The following is a 23094-nucleotide window of genomic DNA, read 5'->3' on the forward strand; positions in this document are numbered from 1 at the left end:
TGCTTTGAAGAGGTCTGTTGGCTAGAAGCTCTAGGGCTTCTAACTGACATTGCGGTTCCTTGTACAAGAGCTGAGCTTGATGGATTTACAGCTCCTCCCTTCCTAGGGTGATCATTATAGCTCGCTTCATTGTAAGAGTTCAAATTGTTTATCTCTAATTTAGTCTCACCTTCTGGGATTGTGAAGGTACACTTTGGGTAGCACTGTTGACATTTGGCATATGTAAACCTTCTGCATAGTTTTGTATGTGTATCCTTGAAACATGACAAATTATTCCCCAAGTTAAGCTGTAGATAGCATTATCTTTGCCCTGATATTTTCTATCCCATGGGTCTCCTATGATATGGGCTTTTGTGGTTTCAGGAAACCAGCAATACAAACAACTAGAATGAAATTGCAACTGGCAGATGGGCACATAGAAAGGCCTATAGGATTGCTTGAGGCAATCGTGTTATCTTCCTGTGGCATAGAATACGAACATACCTTTGACATAGTAGATTTCGGCAAGAAGAACAACTATGAAATTATCCTTGGTAGGCCGTTCATGAGGCAACTCAAAATGGTGTAGGACTGGGGGTATGATTATTTGTATCTAAGACATGCTGAAACTACTACACGCGTAAACATGAAAAATCATAGCTACCATGATGTCATGAGAACCCCGGGGAAAGAATTTGACTCAGCCACCATTAGTGGATCAGAAGTCCCAGCATGGCTTTGTAAGCAAAAGGAGATATGGATGTGTGGGGCATCTCAATGTAGTGAATTTGACCACGATGAAAGGACACTAGAGAGGGTCTTGGAAGACGACGCCTATATACGAGAACCTTTTCCTGAAGAGAAGCTCGAACCCCTAGAATGGTCTCAAATTTTGGCTACCTTGGATGTATGCGTCAATGAAGTCACTCCCACCAAATTTTGTGATGAGAATGGCTACGATATCATACCATACTACATGTTGAGCAAAATTGTGGAGGAGGACGAGGACGAGGTAGATGCTGAGAATACAAGGATCCATAAAACAGAAACGAAACTTGAGATTAAAATAGTGGGCTATGTGGACATCCCCACTAAAGAAATCAAGCAGGGAGGAGAACCATTTTATGATTCTTCTGATCAAAGTGAAAACAGGCATAACGCGGATGACGAGAAGTCGAAAAATACAGAAGGAGACGACAATCAAGATCAAGACAATGACGTATTCTACAATTTCCCAAACCAAAGCGCGAGACGCCAAAAAAGATACAAGAGTAAACGACACCACATCAGTACACCAACTTGGTTGAGACCTATGCCAGAGTTTGAAGGTAAGACACATTTCCTTATGAACATTCACGCTGTTGATTGTGCTAAGGATAAAGTGTCAAGAAGATTTCTTAAGGTTGCTGAAGACTGAGGATTTAAGTCCAGACTATTGAAACCTAAGAAAACCAGCAAACCAAAAAAAAGAGTTGCAACAGAAAAACTGAATGTCTGTGGTAGTCCAATTATGACAAAAATTGAACGGAAAACGAGATACAATGAGTGGAAGAAAAAAATTAAAATGTATGGACAACTGAAATGGAAAGTAGTGATGGAACGAACGCTAGTGATGGGAGTAAAAAGATAGATGTACCTCCTCACTATTGTAAGTACACCATTCAAGAAAGAAGATTGGTGGTTCAGCAACCAATGAGGGAGCCTAAATCAAACGAGTCCTACGATGGGCCAGAGAATGCCAAGAAAATAGACTTAGCAGAGCCAGGAGAAAATCCTCGACTTGCTTACATTGCCACAGATCTAGGTTGAGAAGAAGAGGACTTATTGATCAAAACACTTAAGGAATTTCGAGATGTATTTGCCTGGTCGTACAAAGATTTGAAGGGAGTGGATCCTAACATTTGTGAACACTCAATACCTCTGAAGTCTGATGCAAAGCCAAGCAAACAACGTCCATACACGTATAATGAGACATTCGCCAAAAAGATAAAAGAGGAGATAGACAAACTTATGGAGGTTGAATTTATTTATGAGATAGAACACACGGACTGGGTGTCCCCGATAGTGGTGGTACCCAAGAAAAATGAGAAATTACGAGTGTGTGTAAATCTCAAGAAGGTAAACGCAGCAACAATAAGAGACAACTACCCTCTTCCTATCACTGAAAACGTCCTAGAACGAGTGGCAAGCAAGCAAGCCTATAGCTTTATGGACGGGTTCTCTGGGTATAACCAATTGGGGGTTAAACTAGAAGATCAATAAAAAAAAGCATTTGCAACAGAATGGGGCATATATGCGTTTAGGGTAATGCCATTTGGCTTGACCAATGCCCCAACCACATTTCAAAGATTAATGACACACGCGTTTAAAGAATACTTGCAAAAATTCTTGGATATTTACATGGACGACTTGTGTGTCTATTCTCTATTGAGATAAAACCATATAGATCATCTGAGAAAGGTATTCGAAAAACAAAGAACGTATAGGATTTTCCTCAACCCAGAAAAATGCGTATTTATGGTACGGCAAGGTAAAATCTTAGGCCACATAGTGTCGGCTAATGGAATTACCACTGATGAAGACAAGGTGAAGGTGATCATAGAATTGCCAAGACCAAACACTGTATGAGAGGTACAATCATTTATGGGACATTGTGGATAATACCGACGTTTTATCTACATGTACGCTGTAATAGCAAAACCCTTGTATAGTCTAATCACGCTCTTCATTTAGACAAATGAATGTGAGGAGTCATTCCATAAATTAAAAGATGCATTGGTATCGACACCAATTCTAAAAGCACCAGATTGGTCAAAGTTGGTCAAAGATCTTCCATGTACATGTAGATGCTTCGGCATTTTCAATAGGCTGTATACTAGCACAACCAGATGAGGGAAAGACAGATTTTCCAATCAGTTATGCTAGTAGACAACTCTGTTGACATGTCAAGCTCTACACCTTGAGCTGGCATCCACTACGGGTCTTGGCCGCTTACAGCATTTACTCACTGGCGCGTTAGGTGATCGACACGGAGGATCTTTGCCAGTGATTCTACAGCTGGACTACACTTATAGTGCCAGCCTAGTACGCTTCTAGCGAGTTCACACTTAGTGACCGCATGTACATATGTGCTACTTTTTAGCTTTAGCACTTAGTCATTTTGTACTCTCTTTTCTGTGAAGAAGAAGAAGAAGCTTTCCATCTCTGTGTGCTTTGTGCTTGTCTTGTGTATCTCGCTTGCATCCTCATTCTTTACATGGTATCAGAGCCTGGTGCAGGCAAGAGAGGCTAAGAGAGCAAGAGCATCACAATCCCTTCGTTCGCAATCCACGACGAGAGTGCAGTTTTAGGGGTTTTTCGCACAAGTTTCTGAACAGGTCTCCAAAGTGCAGTATACAGAGATTTACTATACAACTACAGTGGTTGTATGTACGCTTGATTGTGGACACTCGTTGAGTGTAGAAAGCGTTACAGGTACCACGATAGCAGGTTCAGTAGATTTCCAGGTTTTTGTAGATTGCAACTATTTTGTCTTAGTGCTTCAAGATGTCTGACGGTTTCAGTCAGATTGTTACTGAGAAGCTTGAGAAAAATAACTACCCTGCATGGAAGTTCAGAATAACAAATTTCCTAAAAGGAAAAGGTTATTGGGACTATGTAGAAGGAGACAATGAAAAGGAACCAGAGATTCCCGAGGCAAATGATACAGCAGAACAAAGGAAAGCTTTGAGGGACTGGCAACAAGGCTAGAGCAAAGTGATGTATTGGCTTTCTATGAGCATCACAGATGGCATGATGGGCTATCTACAGGATGCTGAAACCCCCGCCATTGCATGGAAAAACTTAGGCAGAGTGTTCGAGGTGAACACCAAGGCCAGAAAGCTTCAACTAAAGTCGGAGCTAAATCAGGTTAAGAGGAACAACCTCTCAATCAATGATTATTCCTTGAAAATCAAGAGTATCATTGAGGCTCTTGGATCTATTAAAGTCTCAGTGGAAGACGATGACATTGTCTGTGCATGCTTGGATGGTCTAGGAGATGAGTATGTACATTTTAGGTCTTCCATGAATACAAGAGACGACATCCCCGTGTTCCAAGATTTGATTTCTATGCTTATTCTTGAGGAGAAGAACCTTGACACATCTTCTTCTCATGGCAGAAATAATTCTGAACATGCCTTCTATTCTAACTCCAACAGAGGTAGAGGTAGAGGTCGTGGTCGAGGCCCAAGGGGTTGCAGGGGCCAATTTCTGGAAGGCCAATCAAATCAAAACAATACAGGTGGCAAGGGAAACCAGTCTCAAGGCAGAGGGAGTCAAAGAGGTCGTGGTGCAGGATCAAGCAGGCAGCAACATACTCCAGATAGCAGAGAATGTTGGACTTGTGGTGAAAGAGGTCACATGTCACGTGACTGTCCAAAGGGAAGAGCAAGTGGAAAGAGAGAACAGGGCAACTATGCATCTACTAGCAAAGATGAAGATGACAGCAAAAACGAGCGCATGTTTGTTATGCAGCATGTAATGAATACAATGACTGCAGAGAATTCCACCCAAGATGATGTTTGGTATGTGGATTCAAGTGCCTCTAATCACATGAAGTCTCGTGGAGAGTGGTTTAGAGATATGTGCAAACTAGACGTGTCAGGCTATGTGCAGAGAGGAGATGACACAGCTCACCCCATTGCTCATGTAGGGGACATACCTCTAAATACGAAGAGTGGGAAATCAAAGTACTTAGCAGATGTACTTCATGTCCCAAACATTACAAAGAATCTTGTTTCTGTTGGATAAATGGTTGAGCAGGGGTTGCAAGTTCGCTTCAATCCAAATGGCTGTTATGTAGAAGATTTCCAGAATAGCTGTAAGTTGATCACAGAGGGAAAATGTGTGGGCAGAATGTTTACGCTGAATGTAGACATGCCTGAGGTAAAAGCTGCATTATTTTCACAAGGCACAGGTGTTGTGGCTGATGTTGACATTTGGCACAAACGCATTGGCCATGTCAATGAGCAGAGATTGCGCAACATGCAATCAAAACAGATTGTAAAAGGTTTGCCCAAATTCAAGGTGGATGGTATGCATAAAGTGTGTGCAGCATGCCAGTTTGGAAAATAGTCAAAGGGCTCGTTTCCACATGAGCGCAATGTATCTAAAAAGCCACTTGAGGTGGTGCACACAGATGTTTGGGGTCCAACCGATGCTGCAAGTATACATGGTTGCAGGTATTATGTCTCTTTCATTGATGACCATACAAGGAAAGTATGGGTCTACTTTATGCCTAACAAAAGTGAAGTGTTTGGTCACTTTCAAGACTTCAAAGTCATGATTGAGAAGGAGACAGATATGCAAATCAAGACATTGAATTCAGATGGAGGGGGAGAGTACTTCTCCAATGATTTTTCAAATTTTCTGTGAATGCATGGTATACGCAGGCAGTTTACATGCAGATATACTCCACAACAGAATGGGGTCTCAGAAAGGAAAAATAGGCACATTGCAGAGGTTGCACGTGCATTGATGAATGAGAAGAGCATGCCTCATCATTTCTAGGCTGAAGCCGTAAATACAGCTGTGTACATTATGAACAGGACACCTACAGCTGCGGTGCATGATGTAACACCTGAGGAAAAGTTTACAGATACAAAGCCTGATTTGGCACACTTGAAAGTGTTTGGCTGCATAGCTTACGTGCATGTACCAGATGAGTTGCATAGGAAATTGGATCCTAAAGCAAACAAATGTATTCTTGTGGCATATTCCCTTCAACAAAAAGGGTACAGGTGCTACAATCCTACTACACGAGAATTACGAGTGAGCAGAGATGTAGTCTTTGATGAGATGAGCAGCTGGTACAGTAATGCACATGGCACTATTGGGTATGATGTAAAAGATGATGTGGTTGTACAAAATGTGAGGCCACAGTCACAGGTTCTGAGTGGACCACAAGAGTCCTCTTCTCGTGGCTCTGTTGAGAAACCATGGAATGGTAGACTACGTACGTAGGTTACTCCACCAACAGGTACATGGAATGTATCACGAAAAGGAAAGGAAAAGGTTGATGAACCTCCCTTTATGGCTGATGCATCATCAGGTTTTTCACATGTAGACATGGATTCAGATGGTTCTGAACAAAGTCTTCATGAGGAATTTGGAATTCCGGCTGTCAGGACACCTGGTGTAAGGAAAGTACAAGAAGATGCTAGAGGGCAAAGGAGTGACCCAGGACCGCGCAGATCTAGTAGAGTCAAATCCATTTCAAAAATTGACTTATGATGGGTATCTAGCGCATCACCAAGACTACATGGCTAAGGTGATACAGGATGTGGAGCCCACATGTTTTGAGGATGCAGTTGGAAATGTGCATTGGGATGATGCAATGAATGAAGAGATTGCTGCATTGGAAGCAAACGACACATGGGAGTTGGTGCCATTGCCAAGTGGAAAGAAAGCTATTGGCTGTAAATGGGTGTATAAAACCAAGCATAAGGCTGATGGTAACATTGATCGTCACAAGGCAAGGCTGGTCGCAAAGGGTTATGCACAGACGTATGGCATAGACTATGAGGAGACCTTTGCTCCAGTGGCAAAGATGACGATTGTGAGAGCTGTCATAGCAGTGGCTGCATCTAGAGGATGGATTATGCATCAAATGGATGTAAAGAATGCTTTCTTGAATGGTGAGTTGCAAGAGGAAGTGTATATGGATCAGCCACCTGGTTATGTCGATCCAGGTTACCCAGATTATATATGCAGACTTCTCAAAGCTTTGTATGGTTTGAAGCAGGTCTCTAGAGCATGGTATGACAGGATTGCCAAGTATCTTGTCAGTATTGGTTTTAGGAGAGCTCATGCTGATCATTCACTCTATGTACGTGAGAGTGATGTGGGGATTGTGGTCATTACCATATATGTAGATGACCTTATTATTGTGGGTGACAATGCTATGGAGATTGACCATGTGAAGGGTCTTCTCAAATAGGAGTTTGAAATGAACGATTTGGGCGAGTTGCGCTACTTTCTTGGCATTGAGGTGGTCAGGACTCCAGAGGGTGTATGGCTGTCACAGAGACAGTATGCTTTGGACATGTTGTCAAAGTATGGTATGGCTGATTGTAAGACAATTTCTATTCCCTTGGATGTGAATGCAAAGCTGAGTGCAGAGAAGGGTGATGTTGTTGAGGATATCAATATGTACAGGAAGATGGTGGGTAGTCTAATCTACTTGACTATCACGAGGCCAGACTTGAGCTACACAGTAGGCTTGGAGAGTCAGTTCATGCAGCTTCTGAGGAAGCCACATTTGGATGGAGTATGACGCACACTTAGGTATGTGCAAGGGACTCTTGACTACGCATTGTTCTATGCAGCAGATGCACCATTAGCATTGTATGGGTATACAGATGTAGATTGGGCAGGTAGCATTGTTGATAGGAGATCTAGGAGTGGCTTCATGTTCTCTTTTGGGAGTGCTGCTGTTACTTGGAGTAGCAAAAAGCAGCCTACGATTGCTTTATCGAGCACAGAGGCCGAGTACAGAGGTGCAGCAGTTGCGGCGTGCGAGGTAGCTTGGCTACGCACATTACTAGAGGACTTGGGAGTGCAGGTGGACCAGCAGATTGTCATTCATTGTGACAACCTCAGCAGCATGTAGTTGGCTAGGAACCCAGTGTTCCATGCTAGGACCAAACACATAGAGGTCCATTACCACTACGTTCGAGAGCGAGTGTTGGTGGGCGACATCGACTTGGTCTACGTCAGCACAGAGGAGCAGATAGAGGATATCTTTACCAAGGCCCTCGGAGCTCAGAAGCTTCGACGTTTCCGGACTATGCTTGGACTCTGCGACATGCAGAGCTCGAGGGGGAGTGTTGAGATGTCGAGCTCTACACCTTGAGCTGGCATCCACTACGGGTCTTGGCCGCTTACGGCATTTACTCACTGGCGCGTTAGGTGAACGACACGGAGGATCTCTGCCAGTGATTCTACAGCTGGACTACACTTATAGTGCCAGCCTAGTACACTTCTAGCGAGTTCACACTTAGTGACCGCATGTACATATGTGCTACTTAGCTTTAGCACTTAGTCATTTTGTACTCTCTTTTCTGTGAAGAAGAAGAAGAAGCTTTCCATCTCTGTGTGCTTTGTGCTTGTCTTGTGTATCTCTCTTGCATCCTCATTCTTTACAAACTCAATAGTGCAGAGAAGAATTATACTACCACTGAAAGAGAAGGATTGGGTGTGATATATGCTGTAAAGAAATTTCGGCATTACTTACTCGCGAACAAATTCACATTCTTTGTGGATCATCAGGCACTCTTGTACTTGGTAAACAAACCTTGCAACATGGGATGAATTGTAAGATGGTTCATCGTGTTGCTGGAGTTTGATTTTACAGTAGTAGTTAAGAAAGGAAAAACTCATCAAAGTGCAGACCACCTTTCTCGATTACTACATGGCGAAAAAGCTACAAGAGTAGATGATGGTCTCCGAGACACATACTTGTTTAATATAGAGATGGTACCGAAATGGTTAGAGCAAATTATTCCGTTGCTGACATATGGAATGAATCTTGATGAAAAACACACGGTGGAAGACATTAGACAAGCAGAAAATTACACAATGCTTGCGGGAAGAATGTACCATCATGGAAACGATGGGATTCTATAATTGTGTATAGGCCTAGAGGAGTACGAAGCATATCTAAAGGAGGCCCACACACCAACAGGGGGATTCCATAGAGGAAATCAAATGATGTATTCACAATTAAGAAGACTTGGAGTGTATTGTGCAGGAATGGCAGGCGATGTAGCAAATTACATCAAGAAATGCGACTTTTGCACATCCAATACCAGTGTGGATTATGCCACATTATACCAAGTGACAGTAGCACCCACATGGAGTCATGCTATTGCGGGTTATTGGACTAATAAGGAGCTGCCACGAGATTGGTCTAAAGCCAGACAAAAGGCTTTACAAATCGAAGCGAATAGGTATACCATCATTAGTGACCAATTGTATAAAAGAGGAATTGATGACCAGCTGAGGTTAATTCCACATGAAAATGACTACTTTGCATTATTGGAACAGGCTCATGCAGGCATAGCAGGTGGTCATTTTTCAGCAGAGAGAACCGTGAAAATCATTATGGTTGCAGGTATATGGTGGCTGACCATGATTCAGGACGCTGCAAAATTCGTGAAAAGGTGTGATGAATGTCAACGCACTAAGGTACCAGTTAAAAGAGACGAAATGCCCTTAACACTAGGTTGGTAACCTAACAGGACATAAAAGTGTCCTTTCAAGGTTTTGAAAAAAACTTCCAAAACCATAGTAGAATCCACTCATTTTGTAAAATCCTTTCATGAGGTTATAGTTCAAAGCCTACTACACATGGAAAAAATAAGAAACTTGTAAAATTTCTCATCTTTTGGTCACACCAAGCCTCCAAAGTTGATGGACTAGTACTTTTTCATAAAAACAGTCATTTCTTACATTTTGTTGCATAAAAATAAGATTAGGGTTTTTTGTAGGACTTGAGATAAATTCCCTAGTTAACTTCAATGGGTTGGTGATGAGAACATATGATTGCTTCTCACTCACTTTTTTTTGTTTTGCCAAAAGAAATGGGTACAAAAAAGTTGAATTTTTACCATTCTGCAAACCTATCATCAAAGTTTCTATAGCCACGCTCAATACAAATAATATATGCATGTTTTCTTAGTTCCCTATTGTCCTTTAGGTTCATAAGGAGCCATGGAGCATGTCAAAAGAATAATATATCTCTTACCAAGGGGAATCTTTGGGAAAAAGATGAAGTGCTCAATACAGCAAACATGAAAAAACTGGGTTCAACATTATGAGTTATAGAATCCCATAGAAACTATTCAATATCTAGCCAAATTTGATCCTTATGACTAGATATGGTTACTACCTACAAAATGCATGTAGTTGTCACAAGAAACTAACAATATTGAAAAAGCTATACTTGATATACTAGAATGTTTCGTTTTCTTCTATAGTTGAAAAAACCAACCATCGTTGTCTACTATGCAAAATAGGGTATTAGGTGCCCCAAAACTCAAGGAATATTAGCTTTATGTTACAATATGCGACATAGAAAATCAAAACTGCATTTGGATATCATGAAAGCCACCAAAAAAATCATAGAAGAGCTAAAATTGGCTAAAAAACAGGATTTGACAGTTTTTGTAATTTGGTCATAACTTACAACTTTAACATTTATTTCTCCATAGAAGCATCAGGACATGTTGAGGACTACTAAAGATAGTTCTCTAGCATTATAGACCTCACAAACACGATTTCTAGAGTGGCATAGTTGCAAAAAGTTGAAAAAAGCCAAAAACAGGACCCGTTTTTTCACACAGTTTAGGTTGTGAAATGTTGTGCAAGGACAAGGTTAAAGATGGAATTGATATTCCAAAAAAATGTTGAGTTTTTTTCAGCTCATGAGACAACTTTCTAGACAGATAGCACCTCAAAATCCATTTTGAAACTCTTGACATAATTCAAGGAAAATGGTCACTTAACAGGACATAAAAGTGTCCCAGGACATAAAAGTGTCCCATTACCAACCTAGTGTTAAGACCAATGATGAGTGCTCGAGCATTCCCTAAATGGGGATTGGATTTTGTTGGTCCCATCACTCCACCAGCGTATCGTTCACACGCACAATATATCATAGTGGCCATGGACTACATGACCAAATGGGTGGAAGCAAAAGCCACAACAAAAGCAGACGCGAGAACCACGGCACAATTCTTATATGAATATGTGTTTACACGTTATGGCCTTCCAATCGAGCTAGTGAGTCATAGAGGGACACACTTTGTAAATGAAGTTATCCAACATCTCTTAAACGAGTTTATGGTAATTCATCGCAAGTCTGCACCCTATCATCCTCAAGCCAATGGCCAAGCGGAAGCGACCAACAAAATCTTGTGCACGGTTCTTACGAAACTGGTAGTGAAACAAGAAGAGATTGGGATCAGATGCTCTATTCGGCATTGTGGGCTTATCGAGTTGCATACAAAACAACACTCAATGCTACACCATTTAATATGGTATATGGGTTAAATGCAATATTGCCTATTGACTTTTTGATCCCCACACTAAGGGTAGCAAAACAATTGGACTGGACGCAAGGACTTTAAAATGGGCGACTATGTCTTAGTATACACCCTTAAACAACACTCCAAAAAGCTAAAGAAAAGGGGCATGGGGCCTTATGTGATCCAAGAAATATCATCAAGTGGAGCAGTAAAACTGTCGACACTAGATGGAAAAGAAATGCCGAACTGGATTAGTGGGTGTCGTTTAAAAAATTATCATCTACCTTCAACACCAGAAATGTTGTTTCAACTCCATTATGGAAAAACCTATAGACAGGAACAACAACGAATTCAAGACCAGGCACAACAAGAAGCAAAGGAACGGATTGCTAAACGAATGCAGTTTCTTAGAACAATAAACATGGTCACCCCAATGATGACTGACGAATATCCTCTTTCAACAGCCCATACAATCGAAGCGGATATACAAAGGGACGAATTATAAAAGACCATGACAGACCTTAGGGCTCACGACGATAACATCATCAACGACTTGGAAGATACATGGTGTAGTCCTTACATAAAAGCTTATGCAGGCACAAAACAAGTTGAAATCTATGCATTGCTTGATATTGGAGCAAAAATGAGTGTCATCAGCTTTGAGATCTTTCAAAAACTTGGACCAATGAAGACGATTCCAGAAACACACAGGTTGAAAGTAGCTTCGGGTGATGAGGTGACCACGATGTGTTCGATTATAATACCAATCACAGTGCAGGCACACACGTACACTAAAAAATTCCATGTACTGCCACCGAGCAAATCAGCAACTCCGTGTATCTTAGCAGTGTCATGGATGAAAGCTAACAGGGTATTCATTGATTTGGATACGAATGAGGCATTTTTCAGAAAGGAAAACTTTTCAGAACCCTTCTTATCATATAACCAATTCACATCAAGGAGGAAACAAAATTCAAAACAACCGCAAAGATGTGACCAACAAAAAACAAGGTTTACAAGTCCAGCAATGTCTTATAAAAAATCAGCAACCATGCAGGGAACCATGCAAGTTTGGGTACGGCGTATAGATCTGACCGAGGCACAATTACATCAAAAGCGGCAATACAAAGTGTGGATACGACGCGACAGCCTAATCCCTATCAAAAAGGAGTTTGAAGAACATACAAAACACCAAAAGCCAGCGGAGCTTCGAAGAAACATAGTCAATCTGTCAAATACTCAACGGACTATATTGATATGGCGACCAAAAGTGCGAATTCAAAACGAGCCAACAACACAAGAAGGGCAGACCAAGATGACAATCATACAGATATCTACAAGTGTCAAGGTCAAGCAACATCATACAAACAGCACGAGAAAACAAACAGAATCAACAACAAAAACTACAAGGATGTCTAAGACTCGAGTCATCAAGGCAGAAGGAGAGAATGTTCCACCAGATACGACAATATCGACTTCAAAGGAACCACAGACGTCAATTCAAAACCAGTGGAAAACAATCAAACAACGAGCGACGGAGGTACAGCTACTACTTGCAAAGAAAATCTGCCAGCCAATTCAAGATACCACAGGAAACCTCAATGACAAATGCCAATAAGCGAATCGCTTATAACTTCCTCTTGCACTGCATAAATTCTTTCTACATGCATTGACCGTACATGCATATAGGGCTATATTACAAGGCCTGCATTAGCACGAGTTCAAACCCATGCACAACACATACCCTTGATGATACCCTGTCGTCCGAGAGGACTCCGACTAGGAGGGGGGGAGGCATTCCAAATGCGGACTCATCATGTCATATATTAGAGGTCAATGTTTGCGAGCAATTTTTCAACCATTTTTGCGTTTTATTGTGTTATTTTTGGAAAAAGAATATGCCCTCGTAATTAATCAAAATCAGGGACCAAATCATCATTCATGAGCCCCTAGGGATGTGTATAGACTATAACGAGAGTCAACTCTGGCCAGAAACTGTCTAAAAACAACAAAAAATAGGCCAAGGTTGACGATGTCAGGAGTTTTTTGGAGCAAGGGATTGCGCATATGTACATATACATGCATGGTGTATCAAATAAAGGATTGCCCATTTTCCTTAGCCAGGTGGTTATGTGGGGCCCACATGTGTACAGGTAGGATAGTGTGTACATAGTGCATCGATTTTCATTATCACCAGTACCAGTATGTTTTTTCTACAATAATGAGGAGTTTATAGCGCGTAAAAATTCTCAAGGAAGCTATGCGCGGGCCGACGACGTGAGGTCAACAGGTGCGTCAGATGGCATCTAGTGGCGTCAGGAGGGCGAACGAGGTCAATATTTGCACGCGGATGAGGACGGACACAACGTGGGTGTTTTCTGGTGAGAGTTATGCAGAAAGGTCATCATTAGGACCACTTTTTGGGGCCACTTCACGTGGTGGCGAGATGCATTATTGGAAAAAAGTTGAGTGCCAGGTGTGCGAATGATGCAAAAAGGTGACAACTATGCATTGCGAGGTCAGTTTTTGGCCTGTTCGGGGTCCATTTGAGGTCATCTAAAAGGCCAAGGGTGCCCAAATAATAAAGCTAAGTGTGGGAACTGAAAAAACAGAGAGAAAACCAGAAAAAACGTGGAGAAGAGAGGAGGAACAGCCGCAGCTGTGTTTTTGCTCATGTTGGAGCCTGTTTTGGCCGTAAACTGCTCATCCGAGGTCGGATTTGAGCACTTTGACATTGTAGACTGGGGTTTTGGGCCGTTCCGGACACGATGGCGCTGTCCATTTTGCTAAAGTCCTCACTCTTTTTTTGCTGTTTTTCTGTGTAATCTTCTCCGGTGAGTGAAGCTTCTTCTCCAATTTGTGATTGTATCTGGTATCTTTTACCCATATTGTGTGAGCTATTTGTCCCATTGGTGTTGACCCAAGCTCATTTGTATCTAAACATCAGAAGTTCTCCTCTTTTGAGCTGAGTTTTTGTGTGTGTGTGTGTGTGTGTCTGTGTGGAGTGGGCAAGTGGATAGTCTCTCTCCTCTCACTCCAGAGGTGTGTTCCCTATCTCGGCCAGGTGTGTTGTGTAAGCCGAGTGGTGCCCCATAGTGTGTGTGTGTATCTTCCCAAGAGTGTGTGTCGGGTCGTTATAGAGGCGCTCTGTGTGTTTTCATCCCGCTCACATTCTTTTGGCGCCCCCACGGAGGATCTTCTTCGAGTACCTTCTGCTTCGAGCTTCGAGCTTCGAGCTTCGGGGTTACAGGTTGCAGATTACAGGTTACAGGTTATAGGTTACAGAGACAGGTACAGGTACAGGTGATTCACACAGGTACAGGTAGCTGGAGTACAGTGATATACTAGTAGTGATGTCCCTTGCAGTTGTTGTGGGAATGCATCACGTGGCGCCTATTTGAGCGCATTGTCTGCTGAATTGTACGTTACTTGTGGAAACTGCCATTGTACGCATTTGTGGAGCCATACTTGGTTGTATTTGGCAGTCCCAGCCATTTCTTAGACTTGGTCTGGAAGATAGTCATTTCTGAGACTTGACTATACGTGATTTGCATTAGCCTTCGTGTGAGGGTCGATAGCGTGAGGTTTTTATTGAGCTGGGGGATTCTCAAATGTAGAGATCCTTTCGGTGATACAGGTAGCTGGAGCACCCTTTTTGTGAGCTCACCATAGGCTATGTACTAGTGAGTCCTACTTGATGCTCGGGTTCTATTGTTGGCAGTTTATGCATACAGATACAGTCTATATTTTGGGTTCTCATTGCTCTACTTCTGGGGAAACTCTGTCAAATTTTTTCCAAGTTATGATGGCTGGTCTTTTGGTCTTTTAAGCCATTTATGCTGTTATGCTACTGAAATTTTGGCAAAATCAGAGGTTGAGTCAGGTGTGCCTTCTTGGGAGCTTCATGGTTGGCTTTAATGGATGATCAAAATGGCCCTCAGTTCACTCCTTTTCATTTAACTCAAAGAATTCAGATTAATGTTCATGTGTCCAAGAAGATCTTTTTCCAGCAGCGCATAGTCTTTATGTTTGGGCCAAGAAGATTGAGAGAGATCCTGGAATGTCCTTTGCCTGTTGTGCGCTCCTTGCCGCACTGTCGAAGCAAGGGACTTGCCAATACACCGTATGCGAGCCACAAACGGCTCCAAGCACATAACAAGCCTAAACTAGCAAGCTCAAGAAAACAAAGGGTGTGTCACTCACCGCTCTACGCTCGCCTTCGTGGTGGATTCCTCGCCGCGATGAAGAAGAAGCTGCAGTCGTGCCGTGCTCAACCGCTTCGCCGCCGTCGTGCCTTCGTAATGCTCGATCGCACACACACTCTCCCTCTCTCTCTCTCTCTCTCTCTCACACACACACACACACAAGGAGGTGAAGAAGAAGAAGATGGAGATGGAGCAAGAGCACTCTTCAATTGCACAAATGAGAGAATGAGTAAAAATTAGGTTTAGTTGGCTTTTATAGGAGCTCACCCCATTCACACTTGGGCGCCCATGCTTAACCAACTAATCCCTTGAATGTCCAAGTTAAAGTGCGCCTCTCATCGGCGATCACTCTACCTTTCCCTATTGGTCCGACAAGCCCGGTACCTGACTCTACCAAATACATAATACGCGTCCATCGTAGGTGATGGGTGTCCGTGTGCCGTGAGGGTTAACATGCCCCCCTTCCTGATGTAGATTCCGTCCTCGGAAGCTATTGAGTTGAAGCTGGTTCGTCGAGGTGGAAGAGCATTTGAGATGAATGTCCTTAGCCTTCTTCAGTCACTGCAAAATCAAACAACATTGGCACAGTAATTGCATTCTCATAAAAAGCATATGCAGTTTTAGATAGAAAAATTGATTGGTCAAAGAATTTCAAACAATTTGTTAGCAATGAACATTAAATTGCAATGTAATCAAATGCATAAACAGATGTAAAGGTAGAAAATTAAACAAGTCTGGGGTTGCTAATTTGAGGGTCGAAAAGCACTAGAGATCAAATATTAATACCATGGGTAAGCTTCTTAACTTTCTGTGGTCAATTAAGTTGTTTAATCGCGAGAGCCAAGTATTCATGTTCGAGGGCTGACGGCTCCAAGCACACAACAAGCCTAAACTAGCAAGCTCAAGAAAACAAAGGGTGTGTCACTCACCACTCTACGCTCGCCTTCGTGGTGGATTCCTCGCCGCGATGAAGAAGAAGCTGCAGTCGTGCCGCGCTCAACCGCTTCGCCGCCGTCGTGCCTTCGCAATGCTCGATCGCACACACACTCTCCCTCTCTCTCTCTCTCACACACACACACAAGGAGGTGAAGAAGAAGAAGAAGATGGAGATGGAGCAAGAGCACTCTTCAATTGCACAAATGAGAGAATGAGTAAAAATTAGGTTTAGTTGGCTTTTATAGGAGCTCACCCCATTCACACTTGGGCGCCCATGCTTAACCAACTAATCCCTTGAATGTCCAAGTTAAAGTGCGCCTCTCATCGGCGATCACTCTACCTTTCCCTATTGGTCCGACAAGCCCGGTACCTGACTCTACCAAATACATAATACGCGTCCATCGTAGGTGATGGGTGTCCGTGTGCCGTGAGGGTTAACACCTGTTGTCATTCCGATGATTAACTATGAAAACTCATTTGACGTGCATGTGTTTGTCCTTATCTAAAGTTGAGCTCCATTGCAGTTTCTGGGTATTGGGTAGTGAAAAGTTTTGGATTCTTGCACGTGTGTTCGAAGGGGTTCTCAAAGCATCATAATTTGGGTAGCCATGGCTTTCTCTTATCCGGAGTTTCATGGAAGAAGTGATGAAGATGTGGAAGAATTTTTGGAAAAGATGGAGGTTGCCTGCATTAGCAACCAGATTCATGACCCTACGCAAATGTTACGCCTTCTCCAAATTTGTTTGAAGAGTGATGCACGAGTTTGGTCTAAAGCATTTGAAGAGGAGTTGCGTGTGGCTGATCCACCTGTAAGGTTGAGTTGGGACAATCTAAGGCATGGATTGGAAGTGGAGTTTGTGAAGATAGAAGATCCTGACAAAGTGTGGCAAGAAGTACAAGGTTTGGTGCAGAAGGAAGGTGAGCCAGTAGATGCGTACATACGTAAGTTTTCATTGGCATGGGAGCGAATCTGCAAGGCTTTAGCACTACAGGTACCCCCGCCTGACATGATGAAGAAGGACAGGTTCTTGGTTGGTCTTTGGGAGAATATACGTTGGAGAGTGGAGCTAAAGAAGCCTAGGACATATGAAGATGCACTAGAGGTAGCAAGGAACAAAGAGTGGAAGTTGAGGAAAATGAGCCAGTTAGGGGTGGAGTCTTTTCCAATGAGGTCTGAATTTCAGCCTATAGAGTCTTTACAAGGGCGCATGTCAGGGGTTCATCATGAGCCAGTAGTTCCTGTTACTACTCAGGTTATGCCAGTGATGGTCACTACAGCAGTGCAAGATGATGGGCTAAGGCAAGACATGAGGCAAATGGTAGATTTGATGAAGAATCTCAGCCTAAACATGCTAGGTCAAGTGGGAAATAATCGAGGTCGAGGGAGGTTTGCAAATCAGCAAGGAGGTGAAGAAAGGCCTAGGAATGGTGTTGGACAAAGCAATGGTAGGTTTTGGAGGCAGACGCCCACATGTTATAATTGTGGAGAGTTGGGTCACATCAACCCACAATGTGATAAGCCACCAAGGATGGGGGGAGACATGTATCCATTGCCAAGACAGGTGCTAACTAGGTCAAATGATTATGGCATCGAAATTAAGGGAGACGAAGGAACCAGTGGACTGACCCAGGAGGAAAAGGGAAAGACAAAAGTGCTAAGTGTAGTCACCTTGGAGAAGGCATCAAAGCTAGAGGATACATTAGTGATGCCTATTGGGAAGAGGACCGCAGAGGATAAGGAAGGAAGAAGTGCCCCAGGTCCTAGTAAGAAGAAAGGAAAGAGCCATGAAGGCGAGGATGTCAAGGCCAAGAGGAAAAGGAGAGCTCGTCGAAAGTTTCATGTTTCAGATTTTCCACTAGGGGATGGGCAATTAAGCTATGACTTGAGGGAGGATCTGACGAGCAGGAAGGCAGATGTTACTTTTGGGCAGCTTATAGAGATGGTGCCTAAGCTAAAGCGACAGTGGAAGAGGATGGTTAACCCAATGGAGAAAGAGCCAGAGAGAGGTTCAGTGAAGGTGTTGGCAATGGACGAGCTACCAGACATTTGTCCAATAGTAGATGTGTGGCATAAAAGGAAAAATTTGGGACAAGGTTATGTGGATGGCGGAGCCCAAATATGCGTCATAACACACTCATGCGTTGAGAAGATGGGTCTCACAGTGGCTGGGGTGTCAGGTTTTCGGATCAGATTGGCAAACCATCAAAAAGTAAAATGCTTGGGTGTTGTAAAGAGCTTAGAAGTGGAGGCATATGATGCAAAGGCAGTGGTTGATTTTCATGTGATGCCAGCAGGGTTGGGAGCATATCCTATTATACTGGGCAGACCATGGTTACGTGCAGTGGGAGCTGTTCAAGATTGGCGACATGGTACGATTAGCCTCTATGGAAAGACAGGTACCAAGAAGCTTTATAATATGGACAGAAGGAAACGATTAGAGGAGATTTATGACGATGAGGATGAGTCTAGTGATGAAGACTCTTCCACGGTGACAGATGAGGATAGTGATAGCACTACCAGCAGTGATGAGGATGTTGATGTTGCATTTCTTTTGATGGATAAAGAAATCCAGGAGATTGGTTTAGTTGCATTTGCAAATGAGGTTGAAGATGAAAGTGAAGGGCCTTATGAAGTGATTGAAGGGCTGATGCAAACCAAGGTTGAGTTTTCAAAGAAGCAGGAATTAATGACGCAAATGATTAGTGGAGACCTCTCAGCTATGGAGAAGGATATATTTTTGCATATGCTGGCTAGTTTTCCTGATTTGTTCATTACTTCATATGAAGAGATCAGAGGGTTCAAGGGTGAAGAGATGCATATAGAGCTGAAAGAAGGTGCTAAGCCAGTGCGGCAAAGGCTAAGAAGAATGGGTCAAGAGCAAATGGAAGCCTTGCGGGTAGAGGTGGACAAGTTATTGAAGGCAGGGTTCATAGTTCTAGTGGAGACCACAGAATGGGTGAGTCCAGTTGTAGTCAGTCCAAAGAAGGATGGGAAGTGGAGAATTTGTGTGGATTTTAAACCCTTAAGCGCAGCCACTAAGAAGAACCCATATCCTCTTCCATTCATCGATCAGATCTTGGATTCAGTGGCAGGTTATGAGAGGTACAGTGTGTGTGATGGTTTTTCAGGGTATTTTCAATTGAAGATTGCTCTTAAAGACCGCACAAAGACGACTTTTATTATGCCATGGGGCTGCTATTGCTACACAGTATTGCCATTTGGGTTGTCAAATGGACCTTCCTTCTATCAAGAGAGAGCAAGTTGGGTGTTGGAACCATTCATTGGTAGTTGTGTTAAAGCTTTTATGGACGACTTCTGTGTTTATAGCAGTAGGGATGAACACCATGAGAAGCTGCAGATGGTATTGGCTCGATATGATGAATGTGGAGGACAACTAAATCCAAAGAAATGTCATCTAGCACAGCCAAGGGTGAAGTTATTGGGCCACATGGTGTCAAAAAATGGCATTGAGGCTGATCCAGACAAGGTTAAGTCTATTATTCTTCTTCCATCACCTACGAGTACGAAGCAATTGGCAACCTTTATACACAAAGTGAAGTACATGGCAAGGTTTATTCCATTGTCTTCTCAGATTCTGTATCCATTACAACAAGTGGCAAAGCATGATCCATTGCAATGGGATGACAAGTGTGAAGAAGTGTTTCAAGAGGTGAAAGAGGTGTTAGGGGGTTTGTCAGCCATGCAGGCTCCTGATTGGGAGAAAGTTTTTTATGTAAATCCATCAGTAGGGGATGATTCCATTGGAGCCATGCTATTGCAAAAGGGGAAGGGCAGCCATTATATGAGGCCAGTGTATTGTGCAAGCCGAGTGAAGTTGGTAGCAGAGAGAAAGTTATCGGAAGTAGAGCTAGTGATGGCCAGTGTAATATTTGCTTGTCGACGATTTCGTCATTACTTGCTACCACGGCCTTTTGTTTTCTTGACGAGTTATGCCTTTTTGCCACAGTTAATTAATGGTACTAACATGTCAAATGTGGTGAAGAAATGGGTAATTGAGCTGCAAGAGTTTGAGTTCTCTTTTCTAGTGGAAGATAGTACAAGGGCTACCCTAGCTGATTTGTTGACCTACAAGGAGAATCCCCTTATTGTTAAGGAAGAGGTGGTGAGAAAGGTAGTTGAAGAAGTGCCACAGATCAGCAATGCACATGTGTTGTTCTTTGATGGTTCATACAGAAAGAGCCACGATGCAGCTTCAGGGGGTATAGCACTTTATGATCCAGAGGGGAAGCTAGTATGCAAGAGAGGGTTCAAATTGGATGCGCATAGTAACAATGAGGCTGAATATGCTACATTGGAAGCCGGATTACACATTTTTTTCAAGCATGGGGTTCGAAGGTTGAGCATAAAAGGTGATGCCTTGTTAGTGGTGAAGCAAGTGCTGGGTGTGTGGAAGAGCAAGAACACCTCATTGAAGGAAATGTGCTTCAGAATTAAAGGCCTATTAAAAAAGTACGAAGCATGGAGCATCAGACACATTGAACGTGCTCTAAATGGAGAGGCACATGAAGCAACTCAAGGCATGATTGGGGAGCTATTCGTGTTGAGGACCAATTTACCTCTTTATCATGGCCGGGAAAGTTTGGCTCAAGAAGAGGAGTTTTTGCTAACAGGAATCATTCCAAAGGAGATTCAGAAGTCTAAGAAGTATGGCTTTGTGCGTAGAGCATACAGGTACAAATTGATTGGTGATGTCTTATACATGAAAGGGGTTGATCTCGTGTTGAGACGTGTACTTTGGCGAGAGGAGCTTTACAGAGTGTTGGAAGAGAATCATGAAGGCACATGTGGTGGCCATTTTGCTCTAAAGATCACCTTGCATAAGATTTTGCAAGAGGGGTATGTATGGCCTAGTTTGCACAAGGATGTTCACCATTGGTGTAGGTCTTGCAATAGATGTCAAGCATTTGGGAAGAGAGTGTTGAAGCCAGAGCTACAAAAAACCATTATGGCGTTTGATGTGTTTGAAAAGTGGGGGATTGATGCAATAGGCCCGTTACCTATCACAAGCAGGGGCAAAAGCTTTATCTTGACGGTAGTGGACTATCTCTCTAGATGGGCAGAGGCTATAGCAGTAAAACAGATCACTGCAAAGGATGTGGCAAAATTTGTGTATGATGAAATATGTTGCAAGTTTGGGGTGCCATTAGAGCTACTTTCAGATAAGGGGCCAGGATTTCGAGCTAAACTGCTAGATTTTTTATGTGCAAAAATGAAGATAAGGCACCAACATACCACTCCTTATTACCCGCAGTGTAATGGCTTAAATGAAAGATTCAATGGTGAGTTGGTACAAATTCTTTCTAAAGTGACAGAGCACCAAGGAAAGAATTGGGATTTGGAATTGCCTAGTGCATTATGGGCTTACCGTACTTCGGTGAAGACAGGTACAGGGTTTACTCCATTTCATTTGGTGTATGGAAAGGAAGCACTATTGCCTGTGGAGGTAGAGTTGCCTGCGGTCAAGATGTTAGAGAAGTTGCTTGGGCCGCCTAGTGATGCATTCAAAGAGAGGCTCTTGCAGTTACAAGAGGTTCAATTGGATAGGATGAGCGCATTGGAGCATTATGGGCAGATGCAGGATAAGGCTTTGGCAAAGATAAATGAAAAGGTCAAAAGTAAGGGTATCAAGAAGCATGACTTGGTTTTGCGCTACAACAGTAAGCTGGACAACACCTTCCAAAAGAAGTTTCAAATTAAGTGGGAAGGCCCTTTCAAGGTAGTGGAGTGTTTTCCAAATGGCACATATCAGCTGGCTGACCTGGATGGTGTTCTACATAAGTCAAGGGTAAATGGGTTGCGTCTTAAATTGTATCATGCTAGATTGATGATGGTGGAGCAAGATGAGCTGTCTGTGGATCAAGCAGTGTTGGTGAGGGATGAGGAGACCTGTGATGCGGCGAGTCTCATATCTCTCTTTGCTGCTGCTGATCATGAATGATCTAGCAGGCTAGGGGATGGGCAAATTATGTCAGGAGTTTTTTGGAGCAAGGGATTGCGCATATGTACATATACATGCATGGTGCATCAAATAAAGGATTGCCCATTTTCCTTAGCCAGGTGGTTATGTGGGGCCCACATGTGTACAGGTAGGATAGTGTGTACATCGTGCATCGATTTTCATTATCACCAGTACTAGTATGTTTTTTCTACAATAATGAGGAGTTTATAGCGCATGAAACTTCTCAAGGAAGCTATCCGCGGGCCGACGACGTGAGGTCAGCAGGTGCGTCAGATGGCATCTAGTGGCGTCAGGAGGGCGAACGAGGTCAATATTTGCACGCGGATGAGGACGGACACAACGTGGGTGTTTTCTGGTGAGAGTTATGCAGAAAGGTCATCATTAGGACCACTTTTTGGGGCCACTTCACGTGGTGGCGAGATGCATTATTGGAAAAAAGCTGAGTGCCAGGTGTGCGAATGATGCAAAAAGGTGACAACTATGCACTGCGAGGTCAGTTTTTGGCCTGTTCGGGGTCCGTTTGAGGTCATCTAAAAGGCCAAGGGTGCCCAACTAATAAAGCTAAGTGTGGGAACTGAAAAAACAGAGAGAAAACCAGAAAAAACGTGGAGAAGAGAGGAGGAACAGCCGCAGCTGTGTTTTTGCTCATGTTGGAGCCTGTTTTGGCCGTAAACTGCTCATCCGAGGTCGGATTTGAGCACTTTAACATTGTAGAGTGGGGTTTTGGGCCGTTCTGGACGCGATGGCGCTGTCCATTTTGCCAAATTCCTCACTCTTTTTCTGCTGTTTTTCTGTGTAATCTTCTCCGGTGAGTGAAGCTTCTTCTCCAATTTGTGATTGTATCTGGTATCTTTTACCCATATTGTGTGAGCTGTTTGCCCCATTGGTGTTGGCCCAAGCTCATTTGTATCTAAACATCAGAAG

This window comes from Adiantum capillus-veneris, chromosome 6 (genome assembly GCF_014529385.1).
Source record: "Adiantum capillus-veneris isolate H3 chromosome 6, ASM1452938v2, whole genome shotgun sequence".
NCBI classification, from domain to species: Eukaryota; Viridiplantae; Streptophyta; class Polypodiopsida; order Polypodiales; family Pteridaceae; genus Adiantum; species Adiantum capillus-veneris.